At 41.5% G+C, this 16,382-nt stretch overlaps 1 long non-coding RNA gene across 1 annotated transcript in view; it reads left to right on the forward strand.

The window, feature by feature from the left end:
• Nucleotides 1-13,750, forward strand: part of LOC116413983 (uncharacterized) — a 51,295-nt gene extending 37,545 nt beyond the window's left edge. The window contains exons 2-3 of the long non-coding RNA XR_015290926.1: nt 11,350-12,022; nt 12,776-13,750. This is a non-coding gene — a long non-coding RNA (uncharacterized LOC116413983). The remainder of the gene's footprint in view (nt 1-11,349; nt 12,023-12,775) is intronic.
• Nucleotides 13,751-16,382: the final 2,632 nt, after the last annotated feature.

Raw genomic sequence — 16,382 nt, forward strand, 5'->3', positions numbered from 1 at the left:
TATCTCTCTCTCTCTCTCTCTCTCTCTCTCCCTCCCCGCGAAACAAGAGGAAAGAAACGGAGGAAAAAATCGGCAAGCGCGCAAGAACTCGTTCCAAAGTAGTCCCGTCGCCGTCCAGCCAGCTTTCACCGGTCGAATATTTTCGTCCGGTGTGAAATCCGCGAATAATTGCACGCGCGCGTTTCGCGGAAAAGCCCCCGGCCTCCCTTTGTCCCCGTCCTGGAAAAACTGTCCCCTTACGACTTAATAGGTAAAGAGGATGCTGGATACGCCGCGTTACGTCTGTGTAATGAGAAAATCTTAATCACGCGCGTGACACGCGTGCCTACGTGCCTGCACGTTATTCGCGCGTGTAATAATCCCCGCCACGATTTCTCGGGGAACGCATCGCGCGCGGTTCGACGCGTAGAACGAATCGGCGTGGACGCGTTGTGTGCACGCCGCGCGGAGAACCGTGTGAGAAAGGCCGCGCCAGAATACGCGATTAGAGGGCCGAAGATGAGAGGGACGCCGAGCGAGGCGAGTGAGCGTTGGGAACACGGAAAACGAGCGAGCCCGCCGGCGCTGATAATGCAAGCTAGCGGTTACGAGCTTCGTGTGTTACGAGGCTTTCGAGTCCAATTCCCGTGGGACACCTACCACGGCCCCTACGTCGCCATGGGAAAACGTGTACGCGCGGCAATTGTCGTACATGATGTTTCGGTTGTTGGGTGTTTCGTCGAGGAGGAATCGAGGCGAATGCTTCTTCCACGTTTTTTTGATTCAGGATTTAGTCTTTAGGAAATTGTTGAATTCGTTAGTATATGTATTTGGGGCTTAAAAGGGGGTAAAGTAAAAGGATAGGATGATCGAAATCTTAAAGTGAGTCTTATACGCGATTGAAACTGAAATATTTTTATGGTGAAATAGGTGAAGAAGGTAGAATTGAAAAGACATTATTTATATTTTACGCGAGTAAGTGTTGGATAATATTTATGTTAAAAAAATATCCAGTATTCCCCCCTCCCCTCCCTTTTAATAGAAATGTTGAAAGAAATTCCCTTGAAATCAAAATTTTCGGAAGTGAGTGAATTTGTAAGTGACAATTAATTACTTCTAAATCTTCTATCTTCGTGATGAAAACAAAATTCTTCAACTATATGTACAAAAGATTCAATATGGATTCGTTATCAATCGCAAAATCCTATCGAGGAAATCGTTGATCGTTGGTAAACAGACGTTCGTCTAACGTAATATACGATGTTGTCCGGCTTGTTAACCGGCATACTTGCTCTGCGCTAATATACGCATCGAGAGCCTCTAATTACGAGAAGCCGCGCAGAAAAACCGATCGCATTGCGCACGATAATCCCCTGTCGAAGAGTAAATGATACGCAAACAGCGTGACGTGAAAAATAATCGATACAAATTGCGACGATCTTGTTGTCAAGTCCCGTGCAACGAATTAATTAGCGCAATTAGCGAATAAATCGGGAGGTGAGCAGCCGTCACGATTCAAGTCGCCGTCGAAATAAAAAATCATCGATCTGATGCGCGATATCCACACCCTTCCTGCGCGTCTCTTTATCGCTCGAACCAGTTGTCAGCTCGTGGCACATAAGAGATTTCTTTGCGTGAACGTGTGTGTTTTGCTCCTGTTCGATTGCTGAGCGTGAAGGGAACACGGATGGTTAATTGGATGGATAATTAATGAACTTCGAAGAATGTAAATGGGACGTTTAATCGTACGAATCGTTGAGAATTTATACTCTTATATGTTTAAAATGAGAATTGTGATGTCCACGAATTCGAGAGTGAAAAAAATTTTATTACTCGATGGATTAACTCTTGCTTAGAATCACTTTTGAGCCATGTTTCTTACGATATAAATTTATAATTATCTAGTAACAGAGACGACCTGGATCGATCATTCTTTAATTGGAAAATAAATTTTTGATCTAAAGTGAAAATTTTTATAAGTTTGCCAATGCATTTACGATATATCAATGTGTCCCGACAAAGAGAATATTGGATTTTCTGTACGAGTACGAGAGTTCGTTAACCCCAAGGAAGTTTTTTTCAATGTAACCAAGTTCATTCGACCTTTAACCACGGTGCATACCGTGACCGAGGGTGAAAGAATTTATTGGAGCATCTGGAGGCACCTGAAACTCGTTCACCTGCCAGCTGGTCAGGGTGAATTGGAATTTTGGCTCGAATGAGCCGGTAGTTTCAAGCTGTTCAAGTACCGTCCCGATACTTTGTGGCAAATGGAGCGAAACGCGATCCAACGAATACGTCTCAGTGTAATTGCATTGGTGGTTTCTCGATTATCCGACCAGTAATCGTTATTTAATATTTTTCGTCAGGTGAGATACGTATCTTGGAGAATGTGAAGATGATAATCGGACGATTTTCGATATATAATTTTGACATATAAATTTAAAATTTGTTAAATTCTTTTTCAAAATTTATAAGCAACGAAAAATTGTTAATGCAAGAATAATTTGTCTAATACATTTGTCTAATGTTGATAAAAACTAAAAAAATCTCAAGTTTAAAATATTTAAAATTGATTGCAATTCATTTGTATTTCTAATTACTTATCATTATTATCGAAGGATTTATCAACTCTCTACGGATAGACACAGACGTGTCTACACAAAATTTCACGTGTTTTCGATAAAAATACGAAAATAAATATTGATTTACATTAATTCTTTCTCGGATAAATTTTACCATTTTCGAAAAGAAAATCATCACAATCCATATAGTTGCACAATAACTATTCCACCGTAGATCACCGTACCGTAACACTGCCTATCGGAGACACGAACGCTCGGTTAGGCGAGTATAGTCACCTGCCGCGGTCGGATCGTGACCCGGTTTCCAGCTCCTCCGATCGGCATTCATCACTGTCACGAATCTGTAGCTGATAAATCGCCGTTTAATCGCGACAGAATCCAGCGGGCATCTGTGACACATCCCGAGGAGATAAAAATGCCACTCTCGAGGAAAAGTCACTCTCCCCGTACAAGCTCGATCGTAAAAAGGTTCACTCGGAAGACTTTCCCCTCCGCTCCTCCCCGGCAAAAAGCCGCCCCAGTTTATCATCCGTTTCTGCGGACGACACGTACAAATCTCGACGAAAAAAGGAGACGCGGCGGTTTTAAGCGGAAATAAATCAGCGCGGCGCTTCTGCGAGTACTTTCCCGTTGTGAGGTCGACAGGCGGCGAGGAGCGGTTACTCGCGAGACGTCGGCGAACAAAACGAGTCGGCGCGAGCGCCAAACATGGTTTAATTGCCGGTGCATTGACATGCGTGCGGCTCGCCCTCGACGCAACCGCACCTTTTGTCTTTCTGGCTACGGGTGCTGGCTTCGTGGAACTTCCACGTCGGCCACAGGCCAGGAAAGTCCGCGCGGCCGTGTTTCGCAACCTCGCGGAAGCGTGCGTTCCGGGGACTGTGTTGGGAAAGAGACAGAGAGAGAGAGAGAGAAAGAGAGAGGGAGGGAGGGAGGGAAAGTCGGGTGTATTTTTCATACAATGAAAAACGATGGCCGCAGGCCAGCTGGGCGAGGTGGTGATTGATGGCTTCGAGTGGTCGCGTAATGGATTGTTTGGTTATGTTTGATTGGGATCGATTTATTTGCAAAATGAGTTTCTTGTAATCGTGCAAATTATTTATTTTTGAAATATTTTTCTATTCAAGGAGTTGAACCGTGTAGCTTGAATGTTTTCTACTATTAATTGGACACGGTTTAACTTGTTTCTAGAATATTTTATTCTTCTTTAATTTGAACGATGATCGGTGATTTAAGAAAATGTTTTCTATACCCGTTCGATAATGTTTGTCTATTGATTTTGTGATTAATGTGGCTGTCATGTTTTTGCTTGTTTTATTAAAATATTCTTCTCGAGCCTGAAAAAGTGTCTATCAAAATCAATTGGTAAACAAATTCTATATTTATTCGTATTTCTCTTGTATATCCATGGCTCGAAGATATTTTTATACTTTCATACATAACGAATAAACATTGCAACTTAAAAACACGCGACACAAAGTTCTATATAGAGAAGAATTAATAAAAAGAGTTTGATAAGTAAACATATAAAAGTTAATATCGCAAAGATCCTAAAATTCTATATATGAGATAAAACGAGTTCACTTTAAATACAAGTTCCAGGAAGCGTTAAAATAAAGCATTAAGCATTTCTCGAAAAGAAATTGTGCCATCAAGAGTTCGAGTCCCGACCTTCCTGTTCCGCTTATGTAATTCCTCTCCGATCGAGCCAATTCTCTTTTTACTCTTACTCAGTCGAGATCTTTTTGCTCGTTTGCACCTGCTTTTATCCCACACACTTGCCGGGTAACATCGTTCGAGGAAAGAAGGCCTTGAGCGGCCAATTAATGTTGCTCGATCGGTTCGCAGGTTACTCGGGGGATACACACCGATGCGTTTTCGTTTCGGCTACCTGGGGCTCGAATCTCGAATCCTCGCCACGGCCAGCGCCAGGAATAATACCACCCCCGGCCTTTCGCCGGCAAAGATGCCGCGGATTACGGGATTCCTGACTTCTTTCGATCCCCGCGTAGCGTTATTCTTGCCTTCGAGCAAGGTCTATCGTGGGATCGTGAGAAAAACTAGTAAACGCTGATTCAACGCTCCGTCCGATTCATGAGCGCCGTATATTGCCAGGATCTAGCCGTAAAGACCGTTTACGATAAAATGACATAATTGTGATAAATTTGCCTCCATTTCAGGGCGCCTCGAGAGAGGGACTGTGTTTGTAATACGATGAACTGCTTGATGATCGTCGAGAACAAAATTGGTAGACGCATTAGGGGGAATTTATGTTTCGAAGGTGTACGGTCATGCGAATAGCCTCTGTTCGTTGTTTAGGATAGGGGGACGGGGGTCTCTGAAGGTGAAGTAATTCAATGAGGATGCAACTTTCTTTATGATCGGTGGGGTCAAAGGTTCGTCAGAGAGGTTGTTCTAAAATTTCTCTCTCTCTCTCTCTCTCTCTCTTTCTCTCTCTCCAAGCTCTGTATCGCGTATTAAATTTTTACAAATCGCGTAAATTTTCATTCTCTGCTCAGATTAGATCGGAATAAAATATAGACCGCTTTAACATTTACTTTACCGGAGTTCAAGAACGGTTAATAATTAAATTAAATCCCGCTTAAATTCCAATATCATCCTAAAAACTAATAGACGAGTGCTTAATACGAATAAATAGTTTGTCCCTCCACTCTATCAGGAATGACAAATTAGACTTTCATACGATCATTACCAGCCTCTGAAAAGAAGCTAATATAAACGAATAATTCAAAGTGTTCGAATTACGGGTAACACCGCCTCGTTTCAACATAATAAATTTTCCATTTACCAATATCAAGACCTACTAAATCACAGGCAGTCATCATCAATTCAACACATATACACGCGTGACATTCAAATCGATGGAGCAAAAGTTCAATACGACTCCTGGATCTGTACCGTTTCGCGCCACGCGATCTGTGCCGATCACGACACGATCGAACATACGAGTACAAAGTTGACTACACGTATCGTATCGATCCTCTGTATCTCGATCACAGGGCGAATAAACTTTCTTCGGACGAAGCGACAAAGGGGGTTCGAGTTGCCGGTGATCAGTGCCTTAGTTAGGATCGGCAATGACAATCGATTCCGAAAGGATCGAGATGCGCCAGTTTCTCATGATGCGCCGTTCTGTATAGCTGTCAAGGAACTTTCACGGCCCTGAGAGAACGAACGAACGCGCTCTAACTTGGTCCTTGACCGTTTCTCGCGATCCCTTTAATAAATTACGCCAACGAGCGATATGGAAAGCGATTGGAACGCGGCCATTCCTCTTTCTCTCTCTCTCTCTCTCTCTCTCTCTCTCTTCTCGCCGCTTAATCTCTGCGTTGCGATCGAGGCCCGTGATCGAGAGATGAAAAATCGCACAATCGTCCGCCACCATCGGGACGCAATTACGGCCACGATCAGATACGCCGCCCAATCACCCGTTTAGACGAACTTTTTTTCCACGCGAGATCGACGGTGGAAAACGCGGACGATGGATATACACGAGAGTTGGTAAGGAAACTATATGGATATTGTTTCTTTCAATTATCGAATCTTGAGAGAGCAATTGAAAGTGGTATTTCTTTTGTTCTAATATGCATTCAACAACAATTTTAAGATTAATGTTTTTTTTAATTGTGAAGCGTTTGCGTATCACAATTACATGGTTTGTTGTATACCGATTAATTACATTCAATATTTAATCAGTATTTTCATACGTTCCATGTAAAATATTTTCGTGAGATAATATTTGGAGGATCGATTCGGAGAACGAAACAATAATAACACGATATTGCTCAATCGAAGTAGATTTAACTCTTGTATCAGATAATCCCTGTGTTTATTATTCGATTATACGAAGAATCGCGTTATGTGAGAGCAGTAGTCGCTACAATACAATACAATAAACAAGAAATATAAATTCTGTTTCGCTTCACGCAAATTTCAATTCCTTATTAACTCGATGAATAAATTTTAACCGATATTTTTATATAGCAATTTTTGTTTTGACAATAAACCTTCTAAAACAAGAAGTCCTATAAATATATCGATATCTTGCAATATATTTAAATTATGGATATTTCGAGTCTGAATTTCGATTCTAATAGATATTAAATAATACGAGTTTCTTTATTTTATTAAAAATTTCGCACGTTTGAAATACCAATTTAGTTTGAAACAAAAAAATTTCTCACTAAATTTTTATCGATTCCGCTATTAGAACGGATCTATCGATAGCATCGCGTTCAACAACGTCGAAGATCAAACCTCGATATCGGTCATACCTGAAACCTGATCGAGTTTCACGAGGAATTCATCATACCCGATCTGACGAGACGGAAGATCGAGGCGTTAAGACCCGTGTCTACGAGCGACTTTATTATCTGCGAAACAATAAAATTGCCCGATAAGGATCTTTGGCGCGCCCCGGTGGAGGCCCTGAAATATTTCCTCCGGTCCGAGGCGCGGATGTCCGATTGAAATCGATTTATGGTCCAGCGACAGCGACTGCGAGATATCGGTCGGGGCGGGGTCGAATCGAGACGCAGCGCGCGAGAGTTTCGGAACGTGGGAAGTTCACGATTATTTTTCTCTTTCCTTCTTTTTCTCTTCTTCTTTTTTCTCTATCTCCGACTGTTCCTCCTTCACCGTGGACAAGGAGGAGATATACGAGTCGGGTAGGAAGATCGGGCGGGTGAGTCACCTATAAAGGAGTGGTGACTCGCCCCACGATCGGTGTGATCGGCGGCTCTCCGATCTCGTGTTCTCTCGGCAGTGGAGCCAGACTTGTTAACCGTCAAAACGAATGACGTCCCGACGTTTTACAAGACGTGCACGAGTTCTCTTCCTTCATGGACGACGGTGCGAGTCGATCGCTTGGAAAACGTTCGATCGTACGAGTTTGGAGAATCCGGTCACTAGACGAAGAATCGGAGGGTTGATACGGTTATCTCGTTTTATTATGAAGCGGTAATTCGGCTTCGAATTTGGAAAATTTGATAAAAGGTATATATATATTTCGTTGGATGTAAGAAAGAGATAAGCAATCTTCGTCAAAAAGAAGATATATGTGACGAAATGTGTTAATATTTTGATTAACATGATAAAGTTCTCTTTTTTTTCTTTTAAATTGTATGTATGGATACATAATAATCTGAAATGGAAAAGGGATCAGGGGATCGTACTAACGAAAAAATATATTTTTAATAATAAAATTCAACAGATTGCCTAATATAATTAACGAATAAATAGGAAGAGTTATAGGTATTCGAACTTCGAATAATCTAAAATATCGATTTGTTTCATTAGATATACACGTCCCTGACCCATGCGCGATGGCTCGCTGCCGGGCGTCAAACGTTTAGCAAACGATCGCGTGAGGATAATGGGCCGTAGCCCAGTTAGACGGCCATGGAAAACGAAACGGGATGAGTCGTGTGAACCGATCCCCCGATTAAGTAAACCTCATAGTGACATTTAACCAGTATCTGTCTCTAGCTTCCAGGTCATCCTCAGACTCGAGACCCGGAGGACGCGATTGCGATCGACGACGATCGACCGTTTCTTCCGACCAGAGCTCCACACCAAGCATTAATCGTACTTGAATGTCACGAGAATTATATTACTCCCGCGTCTGTCGATAAAGAATCACGACGAGATAATGACCGAGCGAAGTGACGGGGCACCGTGGGCTTCGAGGCTTGGTTACGAGGAATTCATATAATTAGCCTAAGAAAAGGCGCAGGTGGTAAAGCGATTTATGAAATGAAATTGCAAAATTCCTCAGCCAATTCATTTTTCAAACGCGAAACATTCTCCCCTCCCCAAGCGTCATCAAACAAGACGATCTCCTCCGCCATACCTCGCAACCATTCTTGCTACTCACCTCACAAAGCTGCCAGACGGGAGGGAGACGAGACGAGAACGCGTTTCGCGTGTCTAAAACTCCGACTTTATTTCTCACGACTTTGCCGGTCGAGGGTGATGGCCGGCAATTTTCCCGCGAGAAATCCGGTAAATCGCCGGCGTCGATGCGGCCGATCTTGGGCCGATACCTTTGAGCGTGAACCGGTAGTGGGTGCAGAGATGGGTGGACACGGCGAGGCGCGATTAGCCGGCCCCGATACGGCTATCTACGGAGCACAAGGGATCGGGACGGTTGCACAGAGTTTCGCGCGCCTCGAATTCTTTCAGGTTTGCGCCTCTTATTCCGCGCTGCTTCCGATTCCAAGCGGCAGATAGGGCGAGAAAAAAAATCGATTCGCCCGTAAAAATCGGCCGGGTCGAGTGCGCGCGCAGGATAGAGCGCGAGCTCTAGCGGTGGCGTCGGTTAATTAACGCGCATGCGCCTACCACCTCGGCAACAACCTCGCCAAGATCGCGAGATGCGATAGCGGTTGGAACGGGACCCTCTTTCTCCACTTTCCACCCGGTTCTTCCCCGTTTCACGCGCTCGTTTTTTCCAGCCGGGCCGCGAGCCGCCCGATCGATGCCGGCACCGTCCCTTGCATCGATAAATTTCGGAATTGGCGCCTCCGTCGACCCGGGCCCACCTAATTAAGCGGTTCGCCCCGTAATTACAGCCAATTAACGTCAAACTCGGCCGACGAGACCGCTATCGCGCGAAGATTGCGCGCCCTTACGGCCACGTTAACGTGGTGTATCCGACCACGGAGCACGCTAAAGCACGCGACGCTCCTCGTCATTTTTGCTGCACGGGAACTGGCGAGAGGTGTTGCTTGGCCGAGCGATAAGGGATCTGAGAGAGTGTTGGGATTCGAGATGTAGCCTCTACAACATGATTTAAGACGATGATAAAGATTGATAATAAATATTTCGGGGCGGAATTGATGGTTGACGCTCTCTTGGCTGCTTGCAGTCACAATGTTGCGGGTATCGGATACCGTTCCATCAATTTCAGCTTGAAACATTTATCGAGGGTTTATCAAGGGTTTGAATCATGTCAAGCGAGCTGCCTCTGAAGCGGACATCGATCGATCGATCAAGCATCAGGGTAATATTAGATTGTTTCCGATTTCGCGATGAGTCGTATTTCTTTTTCTTAATTTGTTAAGAGATACTTTAAAGATTAATTTCCATCTTTTTATCTCCGCGTACGGGTAATCCAAATCCTGTAACTGTTTAATTTGTCAACGCTCGATCCACCGGTTCTCCATCAATCCTGAAAATTCCCCACCCCAAGTTTAAACAAGGACATTAGCATCGGAGCGCGTTTCGCTCAAGAATCACTTAGACCCCTAATGAGCTCGGTGAGCGTGCATAGCGTACACCGCTCGCCGGTGGAAAAGGTTAAAATCCATCAGCGAGCTCGCACCTCGTGGTACCCGGAGGCCTCAATTAAACGAGTTAAATCCCCGAGAGATCTCGCTACGCAAGAAGCTCGAGCCAGCGTGACGAGAGTCGGTACACCGGCCGCGCTCGATTATTCAGACACCCTAATGAACCGCGGGACGATTTCGACGGGCGTTCTCAGCCGTGGCCTTAATATCGGTCCTCCCGGCCGAGGACGTTACATAAGCCCGCGCTTCTCGCATACAAACTCGAGGAATCCGTCTATGTGTGCGTGCACGTGTGTTCGCGAAGACGTGACCACGATGAGCACGGTGCTGGGACCGTGCTCGTGAGCCGTGGGCAGGCGCATGGCTCAGAAAAATCCCATTAATTGCTTCTATGGTGATAAATTTCCCCCTGGCGGTGCACGATTCCTCTCCGTCTCCCTCCTCTCTCGTTCTCCCCCCGAGAGGTAGCTCCTCTTCTCGGCCAGGACTCGCCTCTCCAGAGACCGTATCGGCCGTCTATGTTAATTTTCAGTTTAATAAGGTACACCAGGAAGTGACACCGGGGCCTGTTGCCGCGTCGTCGGGGAACGCGGCAGGCGAATGCCAGGTGAAAATGTCGCGGCGGGAGTGACATTTCAATTAATGTGTACCTGCTGCCGCGTGCGTGGGAAGGGACACGGTGGCGTGTGTGCTTCTCTTCTCTCAGAAGAGGGAAGAAGTGGTTGCAGGTGCAGGGAAAAATTCGAGGATCGCGGGTTGGGTGCAGGTTAACGCTCACGTTCGATCGGAGAAATCGTGATGGATGATCGTAGTTTGGAGAGAAGCGGTTCGTTAAATGGGATTATTGTTGATCGAAACTCGGATGGGTTTGGTTGAACAAAGGATTACTTATATTCAAATTTTACGTATTCTTTTGAAAAAATCTAAGACTCTTCGAGTATAGGATTTTACATCGGACCGTCTCTTTCACGGTTTAAAAATAAAGTACTTTCTTAATACAAATGTAATAAAAAGTTTTAAACGAGAACGTACTTTTTAATACTACAGTGCATTATTTAAAATTTTGATAAAAGGAAAATATGTATTTCATGGTAATCGATCTGCCTAGAATTCCAAATGATTCCTCTTACGTAGAAATTCTACGTAATGCGGTTACGAATAGAACCAGTTTTCGGTACCTGGAACACTTTTCGAAATTTTTATCTCGCTAATTCTCTCGTCGCATTCTCGGAAATATAATGATTCATTAACCAGTTTGTTTTCAATATACATTTTTCAATTTTAATATTCAACGATAAAGCTACAGAGGAAACTTGTGGAATCTACAATTCTCATATATTTATTACGAAATATCGATTGCTCGAGATAATTCGTGCGTGCAATCAAACACATTTGAAAACAAATATTGAAATAATGATGTATGAAGTAAAATTCAAAAGGTATTAACATCGATATCTCTGAAATTTCCTCCACAGAATTTTTACAGACCGGTGAATAAATCTACGAATCTCCAACACCTCTGGAGACTCGTTCAAAGGGCAAAAAACGTGCAGCTCCTCCCAGCAAAAGCAAACGTTCGCATTCAATTTTCAATTTGCGGCATAAGAATGCATCGCGTTCCCTCGTCGTAATAATATCTGTGTCGCTCGATAATAAATGGCAAGCGCCATCGCGTTCGTCGCGCATTCGAGCACGTCAAATGATTATAAGAGCGGGACGAGGGGGAAGAAAAGTCCAGATGAATCATCGTGTACCGTGGAATGCCCTCCTTCCTTTTTGCGCTCGAGAGTGCTCGAGCACGCTCGAACACGAGCGTGGTAATGAGCGACGACGCGGGCAATAACGCAGGCGATAACTATTAACCAGATTGTTCGGTTAACGACGAAGGCGATGAGAAGCGTACGCGAATCACGTCGATTGAAACGAGCCGCTTTCGTTTATCAAGGACACCGACGAGAAGCAGTGCAATTCTAATCCGTTTGTAGCACCGAGCCGAATAATAAAGGACGATCGGGATGAAATTATCTCGCTCCCGGACCGAGAGACGCTTCATTTGGTAACCTCGTGAATGGGAAATCGAGGCAACAGGGAAACATTACGCCTCTTTTCAACGTTGCGTCTGACTTCATCATTCTACGCTGCTACTGTGTAAGTTGTGTTTGTGTTTCTGTATTTTCATTTTTTCTCTTTTTTTTCTTTTCTTTTCTTTTCTTTTTTTCTTTTCGTTTTCTCGTTAAGCGAGTCGGATTGAGGAAGGGAGAGGGATAAAATAAAATCCCGCGTTGCGCAAGATTTGACGAGGGTTTATTATCGTTATGAGTGCGCGTTCTTAGGTTGTAGAAATGTCAGGTTTGTGTTCCATATTTCTTTTATACGGAGGGGAATACGTTCGCTGGACTCGAAGAGAGATGGATCTTCGAGCACGTTAGAGATTGATCGATCTTGAGATTGATTTAGTCGAGATTAATTTGGATAGATTAGATAGTTATCGAAGCTGCAACCAATCTTATAATGCTTCGCGTCTTGTAATTTAATATGTTGAGCTCGAAGAAAAGAAACGAGAATTCAACTTCTTAATAAAAGTATTCTCCTACGATTCTTGCGCGATCAGAATTCTATGAATCATTTTTCTGTACACTTTATTTTTAACAGGTTTTCAGTCCATTTGTCAATAACTTTATCTTGTTAAAAATCTAGATCCAAGATATAAATCGTACATCTTGCATATAATTAATTAACAGCCTCTTTCATTGAAATCAAAATTTCAATTTTTCACAAAATCTTATAGATCAACTTTTAAAATTCAAACAAAAAATTCTTTGACATCCTATTCCCTTCCATAAAGATATAATTTATAACTGTTATAATAACAGACTACATATACACTTACTAATTTTCCAGATACCGTCCCATATACCAGCCAGCCTCTAGGAACTGGATCAAGGCCAACTCTTACACAAATCTCCCACCGAAATTCGACTAAATCGTCCCTCCGCTTTCTCCTCGGCTCACCATGGAAACCCACCGCTACGAAAAAGGAGGAACGAAAAGGAGGAAGAGAAATTCCACGAAGTGGCAAAGGTAGAAACGAGTCCTCGCCGTCCAGTTGCCCGCCGTTTAAACGATCTCTTAATTACTCGGACACGATTGAAAACGATCTCGCGAGCATCCTTTACGGGCCGACACCCGTGTACCTCGTAGACGAGAGGGGAAAGAACAAGTGGACAGGGGTCCAATTTCGGCGAAGCAGCAATTACAAGGAGAACGTCGCCGGCCAATTGGCCCCCTTTTCTTCATTTTCTCTGCCCCCTATTCGACCGCCATCTCGTCCACCATCTTATCGTGATTATCGCGACCATCGACACGAGTGTGGTATACATCTCTGCTTTCAGTGTGACGCAAGGCCAAGAGTCGTTTCGGCCCAGCTTTCCATCTCGACGCTTCTTCGTCCCGGAGGCGTTCTATCGGCCCGTCACGGTTCTCACGATCTCGATCGCGCCGAAAATGGCGAGCGTTGGCCCCACGAAAAAAATCAATTAATCTCAATCGAGGCGACCGTGCGCGCGCGGAAGGGTAATTTCCAATTTGTCGCGGCCCCGAAACCACGAGCGAGGCCCCCGGGTGTGAGAACGTGGTGGGAGAAAGCCTCCGGTGATCCCGCGCGACCGGAGAAAGTATTTTTTCTCCCGGATAAGAACATCGCGGGCCGCATTGTGACGAACGACGAACAAGTGGTTAAGTGTTCTTCGAAGAATTTGGAACAATTTTTTTCAAAAAGTTAAATCTTCGTTTTTTGTAATATTGTAATAAAATGTGTAATGTAATATTGTAATATGTAATGAATATATATGAAATAAAGAAAATAAAAAAAGGAAATCAATGTAGTTTCATTGTAGTTGTAGAATGATCAGTTTTATTTTTAAGTTTTTTAAGTTTTTTTTATATTGGAACAAATAAATATCATCAAGTGAATACGGCAGCAAGGAAGAACCAGTTCGAGAACCACTGCGTTATTGGGATCCTGCTGATGGGACTAATTAATCATACATTGGTTATTTTAAATTTTCGGATAAAGCTTACGGGTGAATTAAATAAAATTAACATTCGTTCTTGTATTCCTCGTTTTGTTCGAATTTAAACATTTTAATTAAATAAAAATTAAAAAAATGGATAAAAACGCATAAAAAATGGCAGCGTTCATAACATAAGGTAAGTATACAAAAAATGAAGATACAGATTAACGTAAATTGCGAAAAGAAAATATTAAAACTCTAAAAAAAATAACAGAATTAAAAAAACAGTAAAAAATTAAACACGGGAAGAGTAAATAAATGATAAAAATAAAAAAATCGCAATAAAATAAATTCTACACAAAAGGATATTGGACAAATATTTCCTTCACTTGAATAACAAGTGAGAAAAAAATTCCACGAATCTGACATCATTTCTACGAATTTTAAAAATTCCGAGAATTCGACGTCATTTCCAAGAATTTCTGGGATTCCAAGAATTTGACGTCATTTCTTGGAAAAATTTCTCGATCGACCTCCTATCGTATCATATTCTCCTAATACAAAGTCGAATTTTCGTAGCCGAAAGTTTCGTTCGTTCGAAATTTCCAAGAATTTGACGTCAGTTCCAAGAAGTTTAGGAATTCTCGGAAGTTGACGTAAGTTCCAAGAATTCTAGACGTTCCGAGAATTTGACGTCAATTCTCGGAAAAATTTTTCGATCGACCTCCTATCATATCATGTTCTCCTAATACAAAATCGCATTTTTGGACAAAAATTTTTCTTCAATCCCGGGAATTTCGTCGTTAATCCTCTTTGTTAAATATCTCGTTTATTATTAACAATATCGAAAAAAGTTTCGAATAAAAGTTGAATGGTTTCGAATGGGCTATAATCTGGTACCCTCATTTTTTTCGCAAGTGCACTCATAAAAAACTTTTAAAGGTCAACTTTATTTTTTAAATAGCATCGTATACTTTTTATAGCATCTGTCGATGAACCATGGTATCTTCTATAAAAAAGTATTAAGACACTTTTAGCAAAAAACCATTAGTTAAAAAGATATTTTCAAATTTATTTAATTGAATTAAATTTGTTTATCTCTTAAACTGTAGGTTTTTTACTATATATGGCTTAATACTTTTTTATAGAGAATGCCAGGAGGCACCAACTGGTGTATTAAAAAATGTATAGTTTCATTTAAAAAAACGACGTTCCTTTTTATAAATCCTTTACGCTTCTACTTATAAAAAAATAAATGACGTCATAATGTTCCTCCCTCTAAATCAAGTAACTTTTATTCGAAACATTTTTTAATATCTCCAAAAACAAGCGAGATACACGTCATTTTGTGGAAAAATTTTTCGATCGACCTCCTATCATATCATGTTCTCCTAATACAAAATCGCATTTTTGGACAAAAATTTTTCTTCAATCCCGGGAATTTCGTCGTTAATCCTCTTTGTTAAATATCTCGTTTATTATTAACAATATCGAAAAAAGTTTCGAATAAAAGTTGAATGGTTTCGAATGGGCTATAATCTGGTACCCTCATTTTTTTCGCAAGTGCACTCATAAAAAACTTTTAAAGGTCAACTTTATTTTTTAAATAGCATCGTATGCTTTTTATAGCATCTGTCGATGAAACATGGTATCTTCTATAAAAAAGTATTAAGACACTTTTAGCAAAAAACCATTAGTTAAAAAGATATTTTCAAATTTATTTAATTGAATTAAATTTGTTTATCTCTTAAACTGTAGGTTTTTTACTATATATGGCTTAATACTTTTTTATAGAGAATGCCAGGAGGCACCAACTGGTGTATTAAAAAATGTATAGTTTCATTTAAAAAAACGACGTTCCTTTTTATAAATCCTTTACGCTTCTACTTATAAAAAAATAAATGACGTCATAATGTTCCTCCCTCTAAATCAAGTAACTTTTATTCGAAACATTTTTTAATATCTCCAAAAACAAGCGAGATACACGTCATTTTGTGGAAAAATTTTTCGATCGACCTCCTATCATATCATGTTCTCCTAATACAAAATCGCATTTTTGGACAAAAATTTTTCTTCAATCCCGGGAATTTCGTCGTTAATCCTCTTTGTTAAATATCTCGTTTATTATTAACAATATCGAAAAAAGTTTCGAATAAAAGTTGAATGGTTTCGAATGGGCTATAATCTGGTACCCTCATTTTTTTCGCAAGTGCACTCATAAAAAACTTTTAAAGGTCAACTTTATTTTTTAAGTAGCATCGTATACTTTTTACAGCATCGGTCGATGAACCATGGTATCTTCTATAAAAAAGTATTAAGACACTTTTAGCAAAAAACCATTAGTTAAAAAGATATTTTCAAATTTATTTAATTGAATTAAATTTGTTTATCTCTTAAACTGTAGGTTTTTTACTATATATGGCTTAATACTTTTTTATAGAGAATGCCAGGAGGCACCAACTGGTGTATTAAAAAATGTATAGTTTCATTTAAAA

The sequence above is a fragment of the Apis florea genome, unplaced genomic scaffold (assembly GCF_048593485.1).
Source record: "Apis florea isolate Af1SG1 unplaced genomic scaffold, ASM4859348v1 contig_2295_pilon, whole genome shotgun sequence".
Lineage (NCBI taxonomy): Eukaryota > Metazoa > Arthropoda > Insecta > Hymenoptera > Apidae > Apis > Apis florea.